Genomic DNA, 26,329 nt, shown 5'->3' on the forward strand with positions numbered 1-26,329 from the left:
ATGGAACTTAATCGTAAGAATAGAAGTAAACTGAAAGGTTAGTAAAGTGGAACAAAAATAAATAAAAATATTTTTTTTTTTGGCTAAAAGTGCAATTTTACATTGTGCTTTTTATTAATTATAAGTTGGATTAAACATCCTCCAAAGTGGTGTGAGAAAACTTCATTTGAATATGCAGAACTTGCAGCGTTTTTTTTGGACCGCCAGTTTTCCAAATTTAAAGCAAATAAAGCTGGGTTTTTTAAAACCAATATCCTCATTAATTCGATGTTAAATGATGTTAACGAAACTTTATCAGTAATCGAAGTAATTTGTTTTTATTAAACTCGAACCTGAAGATAGCTATAGCGTAGTTAAGAGAAACTGTTCATTTGTTACCATAGCATGCTTTTGAGGTCAAGGCCAAGTATTGGATAAATAACACTGTGTGACACCAAAAAATATCAGGGAAGTCATACCGTTTTTCTAGTGAAGAATGACTACATACAATATTTTCCCCGCAAAATAGTGATTTACGGCAAAAAAAAATCACCGGTTTTTAACTCTTGCGAACTTATAAATTTGTTGGGTATAACCGGATTTTCAGTTTATCTCCGGTTCACATTAGGCGGAGAATCAGCCTTTGCATACAAATATGGCTCTAACTTCCACAGTTACCAACCAATTTTTAAACCTTTTACCAGTTTTGGATAGATAAAATTTCATTATTTAAATGGATATACACAGTTTTATAGATACATTTGGAAATTTATGTATGTTCACCCAACAATCCATTTAATACAAAAAATTGGCTTGTTGGCTGAATAAACACAAATGTTCACACATATCCTGTTGTTGTTGTATTAACAGCTCTTCGCCAATTCAATGGAGGCGACCACTTACAAATTTTCATCGAAGTTTTCTAACGGGGGTCCAAGGAAACTAGCAGTTTAAACAGGGGTGGAGCCTAGGAAGGCTGGTAGAGGCGTAGTCCGATAAAGTTTTATGGATGGGTATTTTGTCATATCGCGGCTTAGCGAGGATTTGACAGTTGACCACAGTTTACCAACACCCGCAGAGAGGTTTCAGATTTTTAAATGCTCTTCCCATTTGACACGTTTGTGTTCGTTTATCAGCCGCATAATGTCCAAGTTGAAATTTTTGAGAACATTAAGTTCTCTAGGGTCGAGATGTCTAGCTAGATATATTGCTAAGTTTGCAGTTTCAGCTTGGAAATTGGGGTATAATTTATGGTTTTCGACTGGCCGGGGTAAAGCGTGCAGAAGCTGAAGCGATGATCTTGCGGAACACATGCTCCCTTTGCGGACATCAGTTGGAATGTGGAGAACAGCAAAAGATTGATTTGTCAAGGTTGTAGAAGCTTTCCAGTAAGCTTTCTTTTTGTCTATCCAAAACTGGTTAAAGGTTTAAAATTGCTTATAGTCATATAGGTCTGCAAAAGGGTGATTTTAAGCTTAAAGAACATTTTTAAAATTTGTTTTCATACAAAATTTTTAATAACTCCCTCAGTTTTAGCTTATGTATATGAGAAAATTGGTACTCGTTGGACTCATAATTAATTTCCAGTTTTGGTGCATTGCCCGGTTGGTATAGTCTTCTTCGTGCACTCACTGGGAAAATTTTCACAGTTGTGTTATGTTTTCCTAGTTTGTACATTTATGGTTGCAAAGTTCTAATATCTTCTTAAACGATCCAGAGAAAAACTGAATCGGGTTATAGCCAACAAAGTTAAAAGACCGCAAGAGTCCAAAAGTACGAAAAACCGAGTTTTGCCCGCAACTCAGGATTTTAGAGGGTGTCCGGAAAAAGCTTGTATGTGGTACGACTTCCCACGTATTTTCACTTGTTTTTTGGTTTTTTTTTTTGTGTGTAACACTGTGTAATACATAATGTTTACTAATATAACAAAGGCAGCTGATGACAGCTGAAATATCGGCAAATAAAAGCGACACAGTTATAAAAATAGCTTAAGCTTGGTTGAAGCACGTGTGTTTTGTGTATGGATAAAGCTAATATTATCATTAATAACGAACTCAAGTTCCAGCTTATGATGGTTAAGCTATGAATTTTAGAGTGCAATACATATTCAGATACTAAGATTTGTACTATGCGATAGGGTTAGTTGTTAGCCATTTGGTCTTTGCAACTGCACTTTGCAGCAGATCTCGAGGTAGCAATTAAATTAGGTCCTATAAAGCTTCTAGTATTTGCCAAAAGAACGGAGTTATTCTATAACATAAGTTATGGCACCTAATTGGAGTACTTGCGTTTGGTCGTTAAATAAGTTCTGGTAATAATGTTGACACATTCAATCAATGTGAGGTTTATATAGACCGGTCAGTTCAACCTCCCAGCTACTACGCAGTATATTAGAACGGTTACCAGAAATGACTTGTCGAGCATGAAAGTCCCCTTTCAAGTGCCCACTCACCCCAGAGTAGCATTTGATGGCAACCGTGATTCTTCGCATTCCACTTATTAACAGCCTATCTTCTCCTCCCCCTAGATATCCCGTAGCCAGAGTAAATTGTTTGTTCAGAACGGACTTCTGCAATGTTCGTACCTCTTCATGCGGCACTGTCTCAGATGATAGTTAGATACTTCTCAGGTATCTGCCTCTCCCTTTGCGCAGCCATTCCCGATCTACGAGGCTAACAACTTTTCAAACCTAGCTGTGTTCTCTGCAGTCTCATCCGATCGAAATCAGATAACTGCCATTTACCCTTGAAAGTCACACCTTGAGTCACAATCATTTAAAAATTTGTTGAGATTTGGCTATAAATTGCTAAGGTTTTTCGCCCACAATAGAAGTGAAGTCTCCTTGCTCTTCCGGATTTGACTTAAATTTTGTAGGGTATTTGCAAACATATTTCTAGATACCTTAATCGGTCGCCCAGATTATCTTTTATTTGGATTTGAGTATTACTCTTACAGAACCTATCACTAACTATCTTGCTGAACGGATTTCAAGATATTCGTTTTGTGTATTAACGTTTTGTGAAACTGTTAATTGCAGGGACGGAAATAACAATTATTTTTTTTCGGAGTCGAAAAAGTCCTGGTAAAAAAACTGTCCTAGGTGACAATGTTTGAGTTCCCAGGTATCCCTATAGCAGTATCATGTCGAATCATGCATCCTTTTTATTTTTCGAACTTTTTCCATAAAAGTCCACATATAAAAGTAAAATCTGTATTTTTATTTTTTGAGTCCGATAGAACTAGTTAAACTCGGACTTTTAAAAATAAAAGTCCGGAAATAAATGTTAAATCCGGACTTTTATTTTTTTAAGGCCAAAATAAAAGTCCGGCTTGATAACAAAGAAACGGCTTATCCGAATTAAAAAAAGTGTATTTCGGATAAACCGTTTCTTTGTTATCAAGAGTCAGTTTCGATGTGTTACTGGAAATATTTTAGTATTAGTCACACAGATATAACTTTGGCTGACTCGTGAGGTTCAAAATGAGTGTGACTTTGACAGCGAGTCAACACGTACACATGTGACCCGCAAGTCAGGCTTACCATGTGTACACCCTATAAGCCAAAGTTCTACTAAAAAAAAATACAAACTTGTCTTTAAAGCTGATGATTTTTCAAGTTTTACGGTGTGGAAGGCATAGCACTTTACGATCACACCACGGGGGCCTCCTAGCTCTGGTGTGTTAACTAACAATTATTAATATCGTCATATAAATACCCAAGAAAACTGTTAAAACATAACAGCGGCTCTTGATATTTTAGATATTCCTCTTTCAACAGAAAAATCAGTTAGATTAACTGAGAATCTGTCATACTTACAGAACATTGCTAGCTTGAGATCAACAGTTCTCTTCTTTTGAGATTACTCTTGACAGAAAACTAAGTTGAATTAATCATAATGCGATCAATTTTACTGAAGAGCTGTTAATTCAGCGACAACTTAACTGATTTGTTGATTTTACTATCTTTATTTATATCGTTGTATGAGCAAAAGTCTTTAAGAAGGCTGTGTTACTCTGTATTGTTATTGAGTTGAAACCAAGGGTAGAGTTACTGGTGTTGACACACTTTCCTGACACCGTGGCGCAATATGGCGCCAGTAACACCAGACTAGTACAAACTCTTTATGCTCTGACAACACTTCAGTTGACTTCCCACATGATTGCTAAAAATTTTACGAGCGACATCTGTTTTTTCGACAGCATTTTATTCTGTTATCAGCTCTATTCGGTTATTACTCTTAGTCCTGGTTTTGCAGTGCGAGTTTAAACTCCAGTTAAAGTTGATTAAGGTTTAGCCCTGCCACTTCGCCCACTTAAGCGGAGATGAGTAGCCAAATTTCATGTTATCGAAAAAAGTGGAAATGTTAAACTCTAGCCACCTTTTACTGGAGTTTAAACTCGCACTGAAAATCAGGGCCTTATTTATCAAATAATTTCACCTTCTTTGTACTAACTCTGCCGTTAAGATCGCAGCATTTATCGGGTTCAAAACCTTATAAACCTGCAATGAAACATAAAGATCATCTGGTAACAAGTTAGAAAAGTGAAGAATATTCGAAACCACAGCCAGTAACAAATAACTAAGGCGATTGTTGCTTTCGCAGCGCTGCCGTCATCAACTCAAGTGTCGCCAGTAGCGCCAACAAGACCAAATTTCTGCCTGACACACAAACATCATTTTACTCACTGGCGCATGTAATGCCGCCAACTCTCTTCTAAGCAGCGTCAAAATTTGCTTGGAGTTATAGTGCTAACTCACTGAGTTGCACCGTCCTTGTTGTTGGTGTCATGGTGCCAACACCAAAAAAAATGCGCCAATACCCAGGCTTAGTTCTTAACATATACAACTATTTCAGCTATTTCCTCAATCTATCCTAGTGAATAATGTCCTTGGTTTCAGCATAGAGCAGCTCTGATTAAAAGTCAATCAAATACGTATTTAGACACGGCCAAAGCGTCACATCCACAAAGGCAACAAACAAGCAACAATAATGAAACTTTTAATATTTTTATTTCAGTACTTCAAAAAGTTTTGGAAATGCATATAAACAAAATTGTATTTAAAACCAAATTGAGTAATCTTTTAATACTGTTTTCTCTGACAAATACTCAGCTTCCTATTTTGGCATGCGACATCTTGAATGTTTGATGTTTTTTTTTTGGTCTAGCCGTTGCTTACTCGCAACGAGTTAATTTTTCTGTTGCAATGGTGGTGATGACGGATCGGAATGCAACTAATCCCGATTTTGAGGTAAAATAACCCGAATTTTACACTTTATAAGACATACATAAATAAATACATGTAGTAACTCCACAGTTTTACAGGAATATCAATGGTCGGAGCAAACGAAAGCCAAACTAATCAGCGCCTTCTTCTGGGGTTATTTCATCACCCAAATACCTGGCGATCAACTAGCTCGTAAATATGGTGGAAAAATTATGTATCTCGTAAGCTTGAGCGTAGGTGGTGTTTTAGCTATACTCACACCTTTTGCGCTCATATTGGCAATTGGAAATTAGTTTTTATGCTGCGTATGTCACAGGGCATCATGCAGGGTTGCATATTTCCGTCAACACATACAATTCTTTCGAAATGGGTGCCACCCGAAGAATGTGGTTCAATAGGCACATTCTGCTACTCAGGAGCACAATTTGGAAGTTTAGCAAAAATGTCAGCGAGCGGTGTATTAGCTTCATCTTCAATGGGTTGGCCCAGTATTTTTTACATTAATGGTTTCATCAGTTTACTTTGGTGTTTTGTATGGTACTTTTTGGGCGCAAGCTCCCCAAATGAATTCAAATGGATATCTGCAGAAGAAAAATTATACATTCAAAAGTCATTACTTACATCCTCTAGTCATGAAGAACAGCATACACCAACAAAAATCCCATGGATTAAAATGTTAACTTCGGTGCGTTTCTTAGTAGCTGTGGCGTCTCATTGTTCCTACGCTTGGGGTTATTGGACGTTAATAATGCAAATTCCGTCTTATATGAAAAACATTTTGGGGCAAAATATTAAAAGTAGTGCATTAATGTCCGCATTAACATATTTCGTAAACATGATTTTGACATTTATATTTTGTGCTTTGAATGATGTCCTCATTAAGCGAGATATTTTAGGTGTACGCGCGAGTCGTAAATTGTTCAACTCCATTGGCTTTTGGATACCAATGATTTCACTAATAGGATTGGGATATGTGAGCGCAAATCAAAGTCAACTTCCACTCATGCTTCTAGTCATTACTATCGGAATAAACTCAGCATCATCATTGGGGTACCTTCTCAATATTATTGATATATCTCCCAACTATGCTGGTATTTTAATGGGAATATCTAACTGCATGGCAAATTTGACGAGTGTTATAGCACCTTTACTGGTGGGCGTTGTCGTTACTGATAAGGCAAGTACTTATTAATAGAGCAAATATTAAGACCTTCATATTTTATCTTAAACATGGTTTATAAACCTCTGCAATCTTCTTTGTGTAATTTTTTTAACAAATGATATTGATAATATAAAAAGCTGGTGAAATCAACCATAGTTTGATTAAGAATCTATCGTTTTTACAGAATATTGTTAACTCGAGACCAACAGTTTCTCTTCTGTTGAAATGACTAAACAAATCGGTTACTTTGACAGTATGCTCGGTTGAAATTACCATAATGCGATCAATTTGACCGGTGAATGCAGTGCCATGGTGGCGCTTCCCTACCACACCGAGGGTTATGGGTTCTACTCCCCGGAATTTTTAAAAATTCTCTGGTAATATCAAGTTAGGAAACAGTTTTTTTTTTTCCAATTAGAAAAAATGTATCCAAACGGCGTCGTACCTCGTGGTAATTTAAAGGTTTTGCAAGCTGTAATTTGGCAGTCGTTGAAGATATCGTGATGAAATTTGCCAGAAATGTTACTCCTATTACTATATGTGTGCTAAATAAAAATTAGCAAAATCGAATGACGAACACGCCCACTTTAAAAAAATTTTTTTTAAAGTAAAATTTTAACAAAAAATTTAATATCTATACAGTATATAAGTAAATTATGTCAACATTCAACTCCAGTAATGATATGGTGCAACAAAATACAAAAATAAAAGAAAATTTCAAAATGGGCGTGGCTCCGTCCTTTTTCATTTAATTTGTATAGAATACTTTTAATGCCATAAGTGGAACAAAAATTTACCAATCCCTTTGAAATTTGGTAGGGGCATAGATTTTATGACGTTAACTGTTTTCTGTGAAAATGGGCGAAATCGGTTGAAGCCACGCCCAGTTTTTATACACAGTCGTCCCTCTGTCCTTCCGCTCGACCGTTAACACGATAACTTGAGCAAAAATCGATATATCTTTAGTAAACTTAGTTCACGTACTTATCTGAACTCACTTTACCTTGACGTAAAAAATGGCCGAAATCCGACTATGACACGCCCACTTTTTCGATATCGAAAATTACGAAAAATGAAAAAATGCCATAATTCTATACCAAATATGAAAAAAGAGATGAAACATGGTAATTGGATTGGTTTATTGACGCAAAATATAACTTTAGAAGGAACTTAGTAAAATGGTTGTGACATCTACCATATTAAGTAGAAGAAAACGAAGAAGTTCTGCAGGGCGAAATCAAAAGGACTTGGAATCTTGGCAGGAATACTGTTCGTGGTATTACATATATAAATAAATTAGCGGTACCAGACAGATGATGTTTTGGGTCACCCTGGTACACATTTTAGTCGATATCTCGAAAACACTTTCGCATATACAACTAACGGCCCCTTTTAAAACCCTCATTAATACCTTTAATTTGATACCCATATCGTACAAACACATTCTTGAGTCACCCCTGGTCCACATTTATGGCGATATCTCGAAAAGGCGTCCACCTATAGAACTAAGGCCCACTCCCTTTTAAAATACTCTTTAATACCTTCCATTAGAAACCCATGTCATACAAATACATTCCAGGGTTACCCTAGGTTCATTTTGCTAAATGGTGATTTTCCCTTATTTTGTCTCCATAGCTCTCAGCTGAGTATGTAATGTTCGGTTACACCCGAACTTAGCCTTCCTTACTTGTTTTATGTAATTTTTTTGTATTTATAGGTTTGCAACCAAAAAGTCGCAAACCATTCAAAAATAATTTTTTAGACCCATTAGAGTGCTCCTCTCCCCGGAAATCTTTAGCAAAAGGCGAAAGATTTATTCGACAACTGAAGAGAAGCCAGCATGATAGGGGGCTTAGAATATACCCGCGGTAGGTATGCCTGTCGTAATAGCTGACTAAAATACCAAATTAATTCAAGGGGTTGTCAGCGCAATATATAGATCAGGGATGGGCCTTATCAACAAATTTGAATAATCAATGACGAAAAAATAAAAAATAAATTTTTATTCATTATTCAAGAAAACTTGAGTGATGAATAACATGTTATTTTTTATTCAAGCATTTCTTGAATAATGAATAACATTTTCTCGTTATTCAAAATATTCTGATTGATGATAACCGCTCATTCTTATTTTTGCAAAATTTGAATAAAGAGTTGAGTTATTATTCCTTATTTACAAAATATGGAATAACAATAAAATTTTAGTTTTTATTCAGTTATCCAAAAATAAAAAAATAAACCATCGAGATGCCCTGAAAATATGCCCATATGCGTAACCAGTTCGTGTGTAGTTCTGAAGCTTCTTAGGGTAATATTAAGATAATTTTGGGGAGTATTCGTGGGGTTTTTTGGGGGCGGTTGGGCGGTAATTTCTGGGACACCCTGCGGATCCTCCTGGGGCCTATTGGGGTCCATTCCAGGGCCTCCCTCGCGATCCTTCTAGGGTTTTGGGGTCATTTCGGGATGACTTTTGCGACTCCCTCGAGGTCTTTTGGAGGTCATTTTGGCATGGTTTAGGGGAGTACCACGGGGTCCTCCCGGGGTCATTCCGTGATTTTTGGGACTCCCTCGGGATCCTCCCGGGGTCATTCCGTGATCTTTTTGGGACTCCCTCGGGGTCATTTGGGGGTCATTCCGGGATGGTTTTGGGGACTCCCTCGGGTTTATTTCGTGGTCATTCCGGGATGGTTTTGGGGACTCCCTCGGGGTTATTTCGGGGTCATTCCGGGATGATTTTGGGGACTCCCTCGGGGTCATTTCGGGGTCATTCCGGAATGGTTTTGGGGACTTTCTCGGGGTCATTTCGGGGTCATTCCGGGATGATCTTGGGGACTCCCTCGGGGTCATTTGAGAGTCATTTCGGGATGGATTTGGGGACTCCCTCGGGGTCATTTGGGGGTCATTCCGGGATGATTTTGTGGACTCCCACGGGGTCATTTCGGGATGGTTTTGGGGACTCCCTCGGGGTCATTTCGGGGTCATTCCGGGATGGTTTTGGGGACTCCCTCGGGGTCATTTCGGGGTCATTCCGAGATGGTTTTGGTGACTCCCTCGGGGTCATTTGGGGGTTATTCCGGGATGATTTTGGGGACTCCCTCGGGGTCATTTGGGGGTCATTTCGGGATGGTTTTGGGGACTCCCTCGGGGTCATTTCGGGGTCATTCCGGGATGGTTTTGGGGACTCCCTCGGGGTCATTTGGAGGTCATTCCGGGATGATTTTGTGGACTCCCACGGGGTCATTTCGGGATGGTTTTGGGGACTCCCTCGGGGTCATTTCGGGGTCATTCCGAGATGGTTTTGGGGACTCCCTCGGGGTCATTTGGGGGTCATTCCGGGATGGTTTTGGGGACTCCCTCGTGGTTATTTCGGGGTCATTCCGGGATGATTTTGGGGACTCCCTCGTGATCATTTGGGGGTCATTTCGGGATGGTTTTGGGGACTCCCTCGGTGTCATTTCGGGAAGGTTTTGGGGAATCCCTCGGGGTCATTTCGGGGTCCCCGAGGGAGTCCCCAAAATCATCCCGGAATGTCCCCCAAATGACCCCGAGGGAGTCCCCAAAACCATCCCGGAATGACCCCCAAATGACCCCGAGGGAGTCCCCAAAAACATCCCGGAATGACTCCCAAATGACCCCGAGGGAGTCCCCAAAATCATCCCGGAATGACCTCCAAATGACCACGAGAGAGTCCCCAAAACCATCCCGGAATGACCCCGAAATGACCCCGAGGGAGTCCCCAAAACCATCCCGAAATGACCCCCAAATGACCCCGAGGGAGTCCCCAAAACCATCCCGGAATGACCCCCAAATGAGCCCGAGGGAGTCCCCAAAACGATCCCGGAATGACACCCAAATGACCCCGAGGGAGTCCCCAAAATCATCCCGGAATGACCCCCAAATGACCCCGAGGGAGTCCCCAAAACCATCCCGGAATGACCCCCAAATGAGCCCGAGGGAGTCCCCAAAACCATCCCGGAATGACCCCCAAATGACCCCGAGGGAGTCCCCAAAATCATCCCGGAATGACCTCCAAATGATCCCGAAGGAGTCCCCAAAACCATCCCGGAATGACCCCGAAATGGCCCCGAGGGAGTCCCCAAAACCATCCCGAAGTGACCCCGAGGGAGTCCCCAAAACCATCCCGGAATGACCCCGAAACGACCCCGAGGGAATCCCCAAAACCATTCCGGAATGACCCCGAAATAACCCCGAGGGAGTCCCCAAAACAATCCCGGAATGACCCCCAAATGACCCCGAAGGAGTCCCCAAAACCATCCCGGAATGACCCCCAAATGACCCCGAGGGAGTCCTCAAAATCATCCCGGAATGACCCCCAAATGTCCCCGAGGGAGTCCCCAAAACCATCCCGGAATGACCCCGAAATGACCCCGGGGGAGTCCCCAAAACCATCCGGAAATGACCCCCAAATGACCCCGAGGGAATCCCCAAAATCATCCCGGAATGACCCCGAAACGACCCCGAGGGAGTCCCCGAAACCATCCCGGAATGACCCCGAAATAACCCCGAGGGAGTCCCCAAAATCATCCCGGAATGACCCCCAAATGACCCAGAGGGAGTCCCTAAACCATCCCGGAATGACCCCCAAATGACCCCGAGGGAGTCCCCAAAATCATCCCGGAATGACCCCCAGGGAGTCCCCAAAACCATCCCGGAATGACCCCGAAATGGCCCCGAGGGAGTCCCCAAAACCATCCCGAAATGACCCCGAAATTACCCCGAGGGAGTCCCCAAAACCATCCCGAAATGACCCCCAAATGACCCCGAGGGAGCCCCCAAAATCATCCCGGAATGACCCCGAAACGACCGCGAGGGAGTCCCCAAAACCATCCCGGAATGACCCCGAAATAACCCCGAGGGAGTCCCCAAAACCATCCCGGAATGACCCCGAAATGACCCCTAGGGAGTCCCCAAAACCATCCCGAAAAGACCCCCAAATGACACCGAGGGAGTCCCCAAAACCATCTCGGAATTACCCCCAAATGACCCCGAGGGAGTCCCCAAAACCATCCCGAAATGACCCCCAAATGACCCCGAGGGAGTCCCCAAAATCATCCCGGAATGACCGCGAAACGACCCCGAGGGAGTCCCCAAAACCATCCCGGAATGACCCCGAAATAACCCCGAGGGAGTCCCCAAAACCATCACGGAATGACCCCGAAATGACCCCGAGGGAGTCCCCAAAACCATCCCGAAATGACCCCCAAATGACCCCGAAGGAGTCCCCAAAATCATCCCGGAATGACCCCGAAACGACCCCGAGGGAGTCCCCAAAACCATCCCGGAATGACCCCGTGGGAGTCCCCAAAACCATCCCGGAATGACCCCGAGGGAGTCCCCAAAATCATCCCGGAATGACCCCGAAATGACCCCGAGGGAGTCCCCAAAACCATCCCGGGATGACCCCGAAATGACCCCGAGGGAGTCCCAAAAAGTTCACGGAATGACCCCGGGAGGACCCCGTGGTACTCCCCTAAACCATGCCAAAATGACCTCCAAAAGACCTCGAGGGAGTCGCAAAAGTCATCCCGAAATGACCCCAAAACCCTAGAAGGATTGCGAGGGAGCCCCTGGAATGGACCCCAATATGCCCCGGGAGGATCCGCAGGGTGTCCCAGAAATTACCCCCCAACCGCCCCCAAAAAACCCCACGAATACTCCCCAAAATTATCTTAATATTACCCTAAGAAGCTTCAGAACTACACACGAACTGGTTACGCATATGGGTATATTTTCAGGGCATCTCGATGGTTTATTTTTTTATTTTTGGATAACTGAATAAAAACTAAAATTTTATTGTTATTCCATATTTTTTAAATAAGGAATAATAAATAACTCAACTCTTAATCAAATTTTGCAAAAATAAGAATGAGCGGTTATCATCAATCAGAATATTTTGAATAACGAGAAAATGTTATTCATTATTCAAGAAATGCCTGAATAAAAAATAACTTTTTATTCATCAATTAGAAAATTTAAAATGATGAATAATTTTTTATTTTTTATTTTGATTTGTTTCATTTCAAAATGACTCAACCCTGATATAGATTCTCTGACCCAATTGTCAACCTCACCTAGCCGTGGCGAATCCTGTTTCATTAACAGCCGAGGCTCTGGCTGCCTCGAACTCCTGATGGATCTAGGGGCGTGGAAGGGCGGAATGGCCTAGAAGCTTCCATGTGGTCATACCAAACGTTCCCGAGATGGTCGGGCTAGTACCTTTATGGTTAGTTAATCTCTTCACAAAACGTTTAATGCCTTAAGAAAATACTTGACGCGATTTACATCCGAGGAGATTTAGACCCAGGTTCTCTTCCGTTTTGCTGCATGCTACATATTTTATGACGATTCCGAACGGCATCTCAGTGCAAATGAATTTTCACTGAGAAGATTTTCATGGGAGAAATATACTCGGAGTGCTTGCCAAATCACTGCCGAGGGGCGACTCCTTTTAGAAAAACTTGTTTTTAACTGAAAAAACTTTTTTTAAACGCTTTAAGTCGATCAAAAATCTTTTAAACCATTTAATTTTCGTGTTTTGCGGGGGGACGTTGGCACCCGGGTCGTGGGGCGCGATCGCACGCAAATAAAAAGAAATTAAAGAAAGAGTTAGAAACGAGTAGTCACAAATTTATTCACTTTTTAAACAATGGGATTGAATTGTTATATGTATGAGATAGGATAACTAATTCACAAACCACTTCGAAATTCCAAATTGCAAAATGATGAGTTGTAAATATTAATAATATGATGACCGCAAATTGTTAGATAAATTGCAATTCAAACTAGAAATATTGATGGTTGATTGCCAGACAATTGCCAAGTGCAAACTCTAATGTTGTAATCGCGATTATTAAAAGGAATCACAATCGTAAGGTGCGATTATAGCGTAAATTATATGCACAAACTATGAAAGATACGTAATAAGATAACTCACCTGTGAGATAGCTGCTGGCTCGTGGACGTTTCAAAATAGAAGAAGGAGCCAAGACCGCGAACAAGTCCGCGGCACCTGCCGATAGCTAACTTTCGTTAAGTTTTTCCCCTTCAAAGTTAGCTCTCGGCTGGTGTTAGCCTTTACCGGTATTAATAATAAAATAACTAATGTGCGTGTTAGGGTGGTCCGAAATATTTAGGCTGGTGCCTAAACAGTTCGTGACGTTTATCTTTAAATGTAGCCTTAAATATACGTAAAAGCACACAAATGGGTATATAATGTTCATACATACGATCACTTTTGGTAAAAATTCCTAGGTACTCACTTGGATCGAGTATACTCGATACCTTTTACTCAGTATGAGTACTAGAATCGATACTTTGATCCGAGTATTTTATAAAAGTAGCGGTAAATACTTTTTCTAAAAGTTCTATTACTAGGAACGATTTCATATGCACACATTGAACCTTCCAGGCCATCCCGCCCCACCGCTTAGTTCCTTGGGGTTGCCGCAGCCTCGCCTGCTAAATATGTGTATGATATATGCATATTTTTGACAGGATTCGCCTCCCGTAGATGAGGTTAACAATTGAGTTGCGGAGGATATGAATTTGGCTTATAAACCCCTTGAGAGAGAGGGGTTAATATCCCAGCATTGTTTTACATGTATATTGGCTTTTTTAACTGTGCCTTCTATAATGAGGTACCCCCCAAGGTTTGCTGCCTAGAATGAATTCAAGTTACCAAACCGCCATTGTTGTTCCTGCAGAATTTTTGCCAGTATCGAAATCTTCGATAAATAGCATTACATCACCCCACATTCAAGCCTTTCACATTGCTTTTTAAATGGTTTTATTTATCATGACTTTACAGGCTGGCTGGTAGGCTGGCTGGCCGGCACGAATTTTGTAATTGGAATTTAAGTAACTTCCCGCTAAGCTAAAAGCTTGGAATATAGTTCATATTTTGGAGTTCGAGGAGGGGCAAGCAAAGTCGAGTAAAGTCTTTGGAAGGATTATGTATTGAGAACTTGGTTGGTTAGTTGGTTGGCTGGTTGGTTGGTTGGAGTAGCGAGTCCCAACTGACTCCAATTAGCGCTCATGCGCCGTTTTGATACCACAAACTCGTGAGTTAACCAATGCAAGGGTGTTGTAAGAAGACACATAACGACTTTCCAAGCGCCTCAGGGAAACCCGTTCCCCTATATCCATTCCGTGTAGTTTATAAATTTGAGAAGCTCTTCCGGTGTAACATCCTTGAGTTCTGGAAGGCTTTCGAAAAAGGGCTTTCCAACAAACTTCATTCTGCTTCGACAGTGTACTGGTTATATGCACAGCAGATGCTCAACCGTTTTCTCCTCCTCCGGACGCTTGCAGCTGCGACAGGAGGTATTGTGTTCCAGTCCCATCCATGCCGCATGTACTCCAATTGTCCAATGCCCCGTGAGCACAGCAGCTACTCTGGATATATCCCTTCTGGTAATGTGTATGTTTCTATGCCCCGGGACCCATAAGAGGGTAACGATCTTCCGGCTCGCCAGAATCATGGCGCTCTCCCTACACTGCTCAGCCAGGTTTGATGTTATCGTCTCTGACCCGAGGGCCCCAAGAGCCGCCTGGCTATCGGAGAAAATGGTTACCCTCTTACCGGACAGCAAGAATCACAGCTTGAAACATGCTTGCCGAGTCGGGAAGCCGCATACATAAGGACATGGGCGGGACAGTCGCAAATACTCCCGCTCCCACTCCGCAAGCCGTTTTAGATCCATCCGTGAAAAACGAGAGGTCGAATCTCTGAATTATCCCACCATCCTTCCAATATTTCCTTGTGGGAAAGAGAATTGTGCAGTTTGTGTCGAAGACTGTCCTTGGACGTATGTAGTCCGTTTTTGATAAGATGCGGGAGTCGTTAATATTGAGCAGGATACGGCCGAGCCCGGCCCGTATGTACGCTCCCTCCAAAGGCCCAACTCCCGAACCCTTAGGGCCCCTTGAGATGCCGTTTCCTTGATACAGAGATTAACCGGTGGAACATTGCATATCACGTTGAAAGCCTCCGAGATCGCTCCGCAGGCAGATCGTTGAACTTTACCTAGCATGTTAATTATGTATATCACCTCTACCGCCTTCCACCATATGAGTGCCCCATATGTCAGAATTGGTCGAATAACTGTCTTATACATCCGTGCCATGAGGTACGGGTATCCCTGAGGCGCTTGGAAAATGGTTAACTCACGAGTTTGTGGTATCAAAATGGCGCATGAGCGCTAATTAGAGTCAATTGGGACTCGCCAACTCAACCAACCAACCAACCAACCAAGTCCTCAATACATAATCCTTCCCAAGACTTTACTCGTCTCTGTGCCACGTATGCTTGTCCCTCCTCGAACTCAGAAATATTTTGATGTCATTCCTACCGGACTATATTTATATATTTGTTCCAAATATGAACCAAATCGGACATCATAGGTCGCTTTCTATACATGTATGTATTATTTGTTCCAAATATGGACCAAACCGGACCAGAAATACGAATTTTTTGTATATCTCGATCCTTGCGCCACCTGACGGCGTTTTTTTTCATAGGTCTCTTTCTATCCTTGTATGTATTATGTGTTCCAAATATGAGCCAAATCGGACCACAAATACGATTTTTTTGAATATCTCGATCCTTGCGCCACCTCGCGGCGATTTTTTTCATACCTTGCTTTCTATTCATGTTTGTATTATGTGTTCCAAATAAGAAAAAAATCGAAACAAATTGAAAAAAAAAGAAGAAAAATACCCACAGCTCGTAGAAGAGGAACGCACTCCCCTAGGAGAACGTGCGTCACTCTAGCTCTACTTCGCTTTAGATACTGTAACAGGTTAAACTCTTATTTATCCAGAATCACCCCCAACATACAAAATGTATGTCCTGCTTTCAATGTGTCCCCACATGACACTAACCATCTCTTCAATTGCAATGTGGAACCAACGCCTGTAACACCCCTCTCACTATAGTCCACCCTGTTGAAACTGCAAGTTTGCAAGGACTCCCGTTAACGGATATTGATTAAAATTTGTGATCGGTCGCGCCTATTGGATGAGGCGAAGCACGGCTACAACAACAAAAACATCAGCAGACCTTGCAAACTTAAACAACAATCAATCGTGGAAAGCGTTCTTGAGAAAATTATAATTTGATGGCACATCTATATTTGTTGTTCTTTCACACAAACCCCATTTGAAATCTCGCATTCTCCATCACGATATTTTATTGTGATGAATATTAGCAACACTAAGGGATACTATCATCTCTAAGCCGATACTGAGCAGTGACTCGTATGCACATAACCAAATTAATCATTATGTCCATACAAGCAGCGGAGAGCAACGCACAACCACATGCATATATCTGAGATACTCCCGAAAGTATGCTATAATTTGTGCAAGTATCACTCACATATACACGCACATATGAGAAGCTATAAACATAGTTATAGTTGGCAATTTTATAGCTGAAAAGTAACAAGTAAATTCTAGAAATAGAAGCGCCTAGAAATATGTCAAAGAGGAAACTAAACTGTATAAAAAGCAGCAACAGTGGAGACACGACAATCAGTTTCATTTAAGAAAGCTATCAGTTGCGGAGTATAAGTGGCGAAGTACTTTAATAAATGCCATTTTGCATTATTGAATAGTGGAGTTATTTATTCAACAGTTTAGTAATTCTAGTAGAAGGTTGCAAATAAGAGGAATTGCACTAAATTCGTTACATTATTTTCAAAAGCCTCACGTTTTATTGTAAACTGATGTAATCCAAAATTGCATTTTTATACTCAGCTGAGCAGAGCTCACAGAGTATATTAATTTTTTTCGCATAACGGTACCCTGTAACGGCATCAACTAATCGAGATAGATATAGACTTCCATATATTAAAATGATCTGGGCGAAAAAAGAAATTCATTCAGCCATGGCCGTCCGTCCGTCCGTCCGTAAACACGATAACTTGATTAAATTTCGAGGTATCTTAATGAAATTTGCTATTTAGGCGCCTGGAAACTCATCTCAGATCTATATTTAAAATGAACGGAATCGGACTATAACCAGCCCACTTTTCCATATAGAAAATTTCGAAAAACCGAAAAAGTGCAATAACTCATTACCAAAGACGGATAAAGCGATGAAACTTGATAGGTGGGTTGACCTTATGACGCAGAATAAAAAATTAGTAAAATTTTGGACAATGGGAGCGGCACCGCCCACTTTCAAAAGAAGGTAATTTAAAAGTTTTGCAAGTTGTAATTTGGCAGCTTAGTATGTAATGTTGGGTTACACCCAAATTTAGCCTTCCTTACTTGTTTGATTTGTTGCTCTTAAGTTTATTCTTAATCTTGAAAAATGCTGCGAATGAACGGAAAATAAAATACAGCAGTTGTCAATGTTTTCGAAAACTAGACGTTGCCAAACTTTTCCTTTCGTTTTTGTGACGACGCATTGATTCTTTTAATTTCCACGAAATTGGTAAGCCTTAACTTTAATGTCAAAGTCATTGTGAATTCCTACAAGTTAGGAATCCCTCTGTCCCTCCATTGCCATACCTACGTGTAAAGTTAGGCTGAGAGTGAAAATGGCTGCCACAATGGCCACAGAATGGAAGAAAGGTTTGTTTTTTGTTCGCGGTAAATATATTGAATCGCCATGAATTTCCATGAATTGCCCATTAGTGTTTCAAACCAACTTTTCGGTTAATTGAGTCTATAGAAAACCAGGCTGCCTATGAAAATTCGTTTATAAAATGTAGTTAATTGGAACAAGTGAAGAAGGTTAAGTTCGGATGTAACCGAACATTACATACTCAGTTGAGAGCTATGGTAACAACATAAGGGAAAATAACCATGTCGGAAAATGAACCGAGGGAAACCCTGTTGTTGTTGTTGTTGTAGCAATGCTCGCCCCACCTAATAGCCGCGACCGATCACAAATTGTCATCAATATCCTCTAACGGGAGTCCAAGGAAACTTGCCGTTTCAACAGGGGTGGACCATAAGGAAAGGGGTGTTAGAGGCGTTGGTTCCACATTACAATTAAAGAGATGGTTGGTGTCATGTGGGGACACATTGCAAGCAGGGCATACATTTTGTATGTCGGGGTTGATTCTGGATAGGTAAGAGTTTAACCTGTTACAGTATCCAGAACGAAGTTGAGCAAGAGTGACACGCGTTTCCCTGGGGAGTATGCGTTCCTCTTCTGCGAGTTCTGAATATTTTTCTTCAAGTACTGGATTCACCGGGCAATTCCCGACATAAAGGTCCGACGCCTGTCTATGGAGTTCACCAAGGACCTGCTTGTGTTTTTCCGCTTCATACGGCTGGGTTCTCAGGTGCCGTATTTCCTCAAAATGCTTACGGAGATGACTCCTTAGGCCCCTAGGCGGTGCTGGTTCGTCAATCAGATGTCTGTTGGGATGCCCAGGTTTCTGGGTATTCAAGAGAAACTGTTTGGTCAGCATCTCATTTCTCTCCCTGATGGGGAGTATTCTCGCCTCATTATGCAGATGGTGTTCTGGGGACATAAGAAGACAGCCCGTGGCGATTCTGAGAGCAGTATTTTGGCAGGCCTGTAGTTTCTTCCAGTGGGTGGTTTTTAGGCTTGGCGACCATATGGGTGACGCGTAGCACGTAATCGGCTGGCTAATTGCTTTGTATGTGGTCAAGAGCGTTTCTTTATCTTTTCCCCAGGTACTGCCAGCAAGGGATTTGAGGATTGTATTACGGCTCTGAATTCTTGGAACAATTCCGGTTGCGTGCGCACCAAAATGTAGATCCTGATCAAACGTCACACCCAAGATTTTGGGGTGTAGGACAGTCGGTAGCGTAGTGCCATCGACGTGGATGTTCAATATGGTCGACATTTGGGGCGTCCATGTTGTAAATAAGGTCGCGGAAGATTTAGTCGGTGACAATGCCAGGTTTCGCGAGGCGAAAAAACTGGAGAGATCAGGGAGATAGCCGTTTATTTTATTGCACAGTTCATCGATCTCTGGGCCTGGGCCTGTGGCCATTATCGTGCAGTCATCGGCGTAGGAAACGATTGTGACTCCTTCCGGTGGTGAAGGTAGCTTAGATATGTAGAAATTAAACAAAAGCGGGGATAGGACACCACCCTGTGGCACCCCTTGTTTAATTCTCCTTTGTTTTGATGTTTCGTTTCTAAATTGCACCGATGCCTGCCGACCACCCAGATAATTTGCGGTCCACCTTTTAAGACATGGGGGAAGGGTAGACCCTTCCAAGTCTTGCAGTAACGAGCCATGGTTGACCGTATCAAAAGCTTTTGATAGGTCTAACGCTACGAGTACTGTTCTATGGTGGGGATATTGATTCAAACCGCAATTTATCTGGGTACTAATGACATTTAGCGCGGAGGTAGTGCTATGGAGTTTTCTGAAGCCATGCTGATGAGGGGCTAGCTGCAAATGTGCTTGGAAATAAGGGAGCAAAATGGCTTCAAGCGTCTTTGCCACTGGCGATAGGAGAGATATCGGACGATATGACTCGCCTACGTTAGCTGGTTTCCCAGGCTTTAGTAGCGGGACCACCTTGGCCATTTTCCATTTCTCGGGTATGACAAAGGTGGAAAGAGACAGGTTGAAGACATGCGCTAAATATTTGAAACCCTCTTTCCCTAGGTTTTTAAGCATCGGCATGGCTATGCCGTCTGGGCCCACTGCTTTGGATGGTTTAGCGCGACCAATGGCGTCCTCAACCTCTCTAGCGGTGATGGTAATTGGTGACGCGCTGAGTTTGTGTTTATGTGCGTGTCTATTGGCTCTCCGTATATCTTTGTCGACCGTAGGATGCATTATATATTGCGCTCGCGCATTTTTTCGCATCCGACAGCACCTTATCACCAAAGGCGATGGAAACTTTGTCTTTGTGCTTAGTCGGATTCGATAGGGACTTTACGGTGGACCAAAGTTTACCTACACCGGTAGAGAGGTTACAACCTCTTAGGTGCTCTTCCCATTTCGCCCGCTTGTGTTCGTCCACAAGCAATCTGATGCGTTGGTTTATATCCCTTATTTGGGGGTCGCCTGGATCAAGCTGTCTTATAAGGTCGCGTTCCCTCGCTAAGCTCGCGGCCTCCGCCGGGAAGTGGGGCCGGATTTCGGGAAATCTCCCGGCGGGAATGAAATGTGCCGAGGCGGATTCAATGACCTTACGGAAGGCACGCTCCCCTTGGCGGGCATCAGTCGGGATAGGGAGGGCAGCAAAGCTGCTGTCTGTTGCAGATTTATATTCTTCCCACTTTCCTTTTTTGAAGTTTATGAAAGTGCGTTTTTCGGTGACGATGAAGTCGGCGGTACGCTCGAACGAAATAAGTATGGGCAGGTGGTCGGATGCCAATGTTACCATCGGCTGCCAGTTGACGCAGTTTACGAGTTCTGCGCTCACGATTGAGATATCTGGCGAGCTATGACAGCTTCCTACCATACGTGTGGGGGCGTCTCCGTTTATTGTGCAGAACGTCGTTTCGTCTATTTGATCCGCCAACATCTCACCCCTACTGTCCGCCCGCAAGTTTGAATGCCATAGGTCGTGATGGGCATTGAAATCGCCTAAGATAATGCGATTGTTGCCAGTGAGTAAGGCCTCGATATTAGGGCGGTATCCACCGGGGCAACAGGTGACAGGAGGGATGTAGATGTTGATGATTTCTAGATTTGCATCGCCTGACCGGACAGATAGGCCTTGACGTTCTAAGACATTGTCCCTGCGGTCGATGCCAGGATCAAATATATGATATTGCACAGAGTGGTGTATAATAAACGCGAGGCCGCCTCCATTTCCGCTCTCGCGGTCTTTCCTGTGGACATTATAACCAGAGCAGGTCTGCAATGCAGATCTTGCTGTGAGTTTAGTCTCTTGAATCGCAGCAATGTGGATGTTGTGCCGCTTCATGAAATCGACTATCTCCGTAATCTTCCCAGTTAGTCCATTACAGTTGAACTGCAGAATTCTGAAGTGCATGAGGGGTGACGCCGCCACTCTAGGGGTAAGTGACGGGTGACTACGCCTAGGTTGTGGAAGGCCAGGTCGCAATTGCTGTTGTGGCCTTGGGACTGGGCGCCCTTGGGCAAGCATTGGGGTACCCGGATGATTTGGGTTTGCGACCTGGCAACATGGCGCGATGAAACCCGTCGAGGGGTTGCCGTCGCGGAGACCAGAACATCTAGGAAAGTGGCACCACCCAAGGCAGGAGCTGCATTGAGCGGATGTCGCAAACCTATATATTCTGTGCTGGCAGACGGTGCAAACGGAGGCAGGGACTAAGAGTCTGTTTCCCTGACCTGCACGATTGCTGCCAGAAAAGAGGGGAGGAGAAGAAGACGGGGGCAGGGGCTGATGCTCAGCATTGCTACCAGCTCTACTACGAAGGTAGTAGTTATGAGTGGTATCAGCTGTTTGAGTTGTTGGCGCCGTGGGGCGCGAGCAGCAGCGGGTACTTGTTGTGGCTTGCTGAGCAGCGAAGCTGCTGGAAGGTAGTGGGGATACGCTTAGGCGTAGACTACGGGACGCCCTTGGGCGTGAGCAGCAAGGAGCCACAAAAGATTTATAAAAGTTACGTGGACGTCGGGTTTTGGGATCAAGCCCAGAACAACCTGTCCGATGCAACCATCCCTTGCACGAGACACACTGAACAGAGTATGACCGTCCTAAAAAGATTCTTTTCTGGCAAATGCAGCAAAACCATTTCTCAGGACCGGGGTCAGGAGACGGACCCGGATTGGGTTCGATACCTTCCCGGAGTAAGAGAATATGTAGCAGTCCTGCTGCAAGGAGCTGCTGGGAGGATGACAATTTGTGGGAGGGACGAAACAAATTAAATGGGGTCACACTGAAATGACAGTCCTTGGTCGGGAAAAATCCCGAGTCGCTCCGGTACATAGAACCGACTGCCTTGGGAAGCGCCTGGAGGGAGGGAAGCCCTGGAATGTGTTTGTATGACATGTCTATCAAATGAAAGGCACTAAAGAGTATTTTATGAGGGAGTGGGCCATAGTTCTATAGGTGGACGCCATTTAGGGATATCGCCATAAAGGTGGATCAGGGTTAACTCTAGAATTTGTTTGCACGATATGGGTATCAAATGAAAGGCGTTAATGAGCATTTTAAAAGAGAGTAATCCCTAGTTCCATAGGTGGACGCCGTTTCGAGATATCGCCATAAAGGTGGACCCTGGGTGACCATAGAATTTGTTTGTACAATATGGGTATCAACCGAAAGGTGTTAATGAGTATTTTAAAAGGGAGTGGGCCTTAGTTCTATAGGTGGTCGCCTTTTCGAGATATCGCCACAAAGGTGGACCAGGGGTGACTCTAGAATGCGTTTGTACAATATGGGTATGAAAAGAAAGGTGTTAATGAGTATTTTAAAAGGGAGTGGGCCTTAGTTATATAGCTGGACGCCTTTTCGAGGTATCGCAACTTAGACTTTGTTTGTACGATATGTGTATCAAATGGAAGGGTTTAATGAGTATTTTAACAGGGAGTGCTGGTAGTTGTATATGTGAACCAGGGTGACCCAGAACTTCATCTGTTGGATACCGCTAATTTATTGATATATGTAATACCTGCCAAGATTTCAAAGGTTTTTTATTTCGCACTGCAGAACTTTTTCATTTTCTTCTACTTAATATGGTAGGTGTCACAACCATTTTACAAAGTTTTTTCTAAAGTTATATTTCGCGTCAAAAAACCAATCCAATTACCATGTTTCATCCCTTTTTTCGTATTTGGTATAGAATTATGGCATTTTTTTCATTTTTCGTAATTTTCGATATCGAAAAAGTGGGCGTGGTCATAGTCGGATTTCGTTCATTTTTTATACCAAGATAAAGTGAGTTCAGATAAGTACGTGAACTAAGCTCAGTAAAGATATGTCGATTTTTGCTCAAGTTATCGTGTTAAGGGCCATGCGGAAGGACAGACGGACGACTGTGTATAAAAACTGGGCGTGGCTTCAACCGATTTCGCCCATTTTCACAGAAAACAGTTAACGTCATAAAATCTATGCCCCTACCAAATTTCAAAAGGATAGGTAAATTTTTGTTCGACTTATGGCATTAAAAGTATTCTAGACAAATTAAATGAAAAAGGGCGGAGCCACGCCCATTTTGAAATTTTCTTTTATTTTTGTATTTTGTTGCATAATTTTGACATAATTTACTTATATACTGTAAAGATATTAAATTTTTTGTTAAAATTTTTTTTTTAAAAGTGGGCGTGGTCGTTCTTCGATTTTGCTAATTTTTATTAAACAGACATACAGTCATAAGAGTAACATTCCTGCCAAATTTCATTATGATATCTTCAACAACTGCCAAATTACAGCTTGCAAAAGTTTTAAATTACCTTCTTTTAAAAGTGGACGGTGCCACGCGCATTGTCCAAAATTTTACCAATTTTCTATTCTGCGTCATAAGTTCAACCCACCTACCAAGTTTCATCGCTTTATCTGTCTTTGGTAATGAATTATCGCACTTTTTTGGTTTTTCGAAATTTTCGATATCGAAAAAGTGGGCGTGGTTATAGTCCGATATTGTTCATTTTATATAGCTATCTGAGATGAGTGATAAGGAACCTACATACCGAATTTCATCGAGATACCTCAAAATTTACTCAAGTTATCGTGTTAGCGGACAGACGGACGGACCTATAGAACTAAGGCCCACTACCTTTTAAGATACCCATTAACACTTTTCATTTGATACCCATATCGTACAAACAAATTCTAGAGTCACCCCTGGTCCACCTTTATGGCGATATCGCGAAAAGGCGTCCACCTATAGAACTAAGACACACTACATTTTAAAATACTCATTAACACTTTTCATTTGATACCCATATCGTACAAACAAATTCTAGAGTCAGCCCTGGTCCACCTTTATGGCGATATCTGTAAATGGCGTCCACCCATAGAACTATGGCCTACTCTCTCTTAAAATACTCTTTAATACCTTCCATTTGATACCTATGTCATACAAACACATTCCATGGTGATTTCCCTTATTTTGTCTCCATAGCTCTCAGCTGAGTATGTAATGTTCGGTTACACCCGAACTTAGCCTTCCTTACTTGTTTTTTTATATTTATTCCAACAGGTTTCACCGATGATTCAACCGCGGTCAAACTGCTGAAATCGCAATCGCCTAACCATTGGGATATTATGGAATATCAATAGTAAAATGTAGTTAAATACTATAGTGTTATTGCAAACTTTGTTAAGGTTAGACCTTTAGGAAAAGTGGGCGTGGTCTTTAACCGATTTTCATTATCTTCACTCAGTTTATATAATTTGCAGAGATAGCGTATCTGCCAAATTTAAATGTAATATCTTTAACGGCTTTTGATTAACGGCTTATTAAACTTCCAAATTTTCTTCTTCTAAATGTGGATAGTGCCACGCCTATATTCCAACATTTTTTGGAATTTATATTTTGCGTCATAAAACCAATCCACCTTTTAAAATTTCATTAGCTTAGCGGTATTCGTTTTTGAATTATCTAATTTTTTCCATTTTTCTAAATTTTCGATATCGAAAAAGTGGGCGTGGTTATAGTCCGATTTAGCTCATTTTCAATACCAGTCATCTGGACCCAGAATAGAGCCCGTATACTGAATTTGGTGAAGATAACTCAATATTTGTTCAAGTTATCGTGTTAACGGCCGGACAGACGGACGGACGGACATGGCTCAACTAAAATTTTTTTCGATACTGATGATTTTTATTTATGGAAGTCTATATCTGCCTCGATTGTTTTATATCTGTACAACCAACCGTTATCCAATCAAAGTTATAATACCCTGTGTACAAGTACAGTTGGGTATAAAAAGGAATTACATGAAAAAAGTTACACGGTTACATATTTGGAGTAGATTACCCACCAAGAAATTTGGAAAAAACTTTTCCTGAGCCTACATATTTAAAAATAATTGTTTTTCCGAAAAAACGGAAAAACTTGGTGGATTTGGCAGTATAATGTTCTGCTGAACCCGAACTTATGTATATTTCTTCACTTGGTTAATAACTATTCTTGCCAATTCACATGCACACTTACATACTTGAATCATATAACTAAATTCTTTTATTTTATTTGCAGAAAAACGTTAATCAATGGCGTATACCTTTTTACGTAGCAGCTGCATTTTGTTTTATTGCAAATCTCTTATTTGTGTTATTTGGCCAAACAAAAATTCAAAAATGGAATTCAATTCGAAATAGTCAAAAACGAAAAAGATATGTTTTAAAATATAAAATTGTTAACTCATTAAAAACGACTAAATATAATGTGACAATGAAAAATTTACTAAATAGTATTAAGGAGTATTAATTAACCCTTTCAATGACTTGGTCCCATATAATGGACAGATATAAAATTAGTACTATCTTTTGGACTTTAACACATTTTGTTAGAATAATAAATGGAGAAATGAATAAAGCTTTAATTATAGAAAGCTTATTGAGGTTGGTATCTGGAACCCCCTTATTTTTTGATTTTATGCGTACTCAATCAAATTTGTATGTTCTCACATGGTACTGTATGCAGGCTCTCAATGCTTAGCATTACGGGAGCCCTGAAAACAACCCCGATCGATAAACTGTATGCCATTCTGTACATTCCATCTGTAGACCTGGTGGAAAATAACATAGCGTTACTATTTCAATTCCAGGATGAACTACCTGATTCCGTACCTGAGCTTCGAGGGGCCTCTTAGAGTCACCATAAACATGGATGGTTGGCGCAATTGTGTCCAAATAGTAGACGAGGCAATACACGTGTACACCAATGGTTCGAAAGTAGTGGAAGGAGTAGGAAATACATAGTAGGTAAGTAAAACAGATCATGCAAGCAGCCAGATCACTGTAGCGTTGTTCAGCGGAAGTAGGAAGCGTAACCAAAGCAGTAGAAACACTGGTAAATAGCTTAAACTGCAACCGCATCAATTTTTATATTGACA

The 26,329-nt window shown here is 41.8% G+C and overlaps 1 non-coding gene and 1 pseudogene across 1 annotated transcript; one reads left to right on the forward strand and one right to left on the reverse strand.

Annotated features, from left to right (window-relative positions):
- On the forward strand, window positions 1-25,701 carry LOC137246155 (putative inorganic phosphate cotransporter; annotated as a pseudogene).
- Window positions 8,088-8,212, reverse strand: LOC137247333 (U5 spliceosomal RNA). Its single transcript, XR_010951806.1, has one exon. It is a non-coding gene; the product is annotated as a U5 spliceosomal RNA (small nuclear RNA).
- Window positions 25,702-26,329: the final 628 nt, after the last annotated feature.

This window comes from Eurosta solidaginis, chromosome 3, assembly GCF_040869045.1.
Source record: "Eurosta solidaginis isolate ZX-2024a chromosome 3, ASM4086904v1, whole genome shotgun sequence".
In the NCBI taxonomy this organism is placed as follows: domain Eukaryota; kingdom Metazoa; phylum Arthropoda; class Insecta; order Diptera; family Tephritidae; genus Eurosta; species Eurosta solidaginis.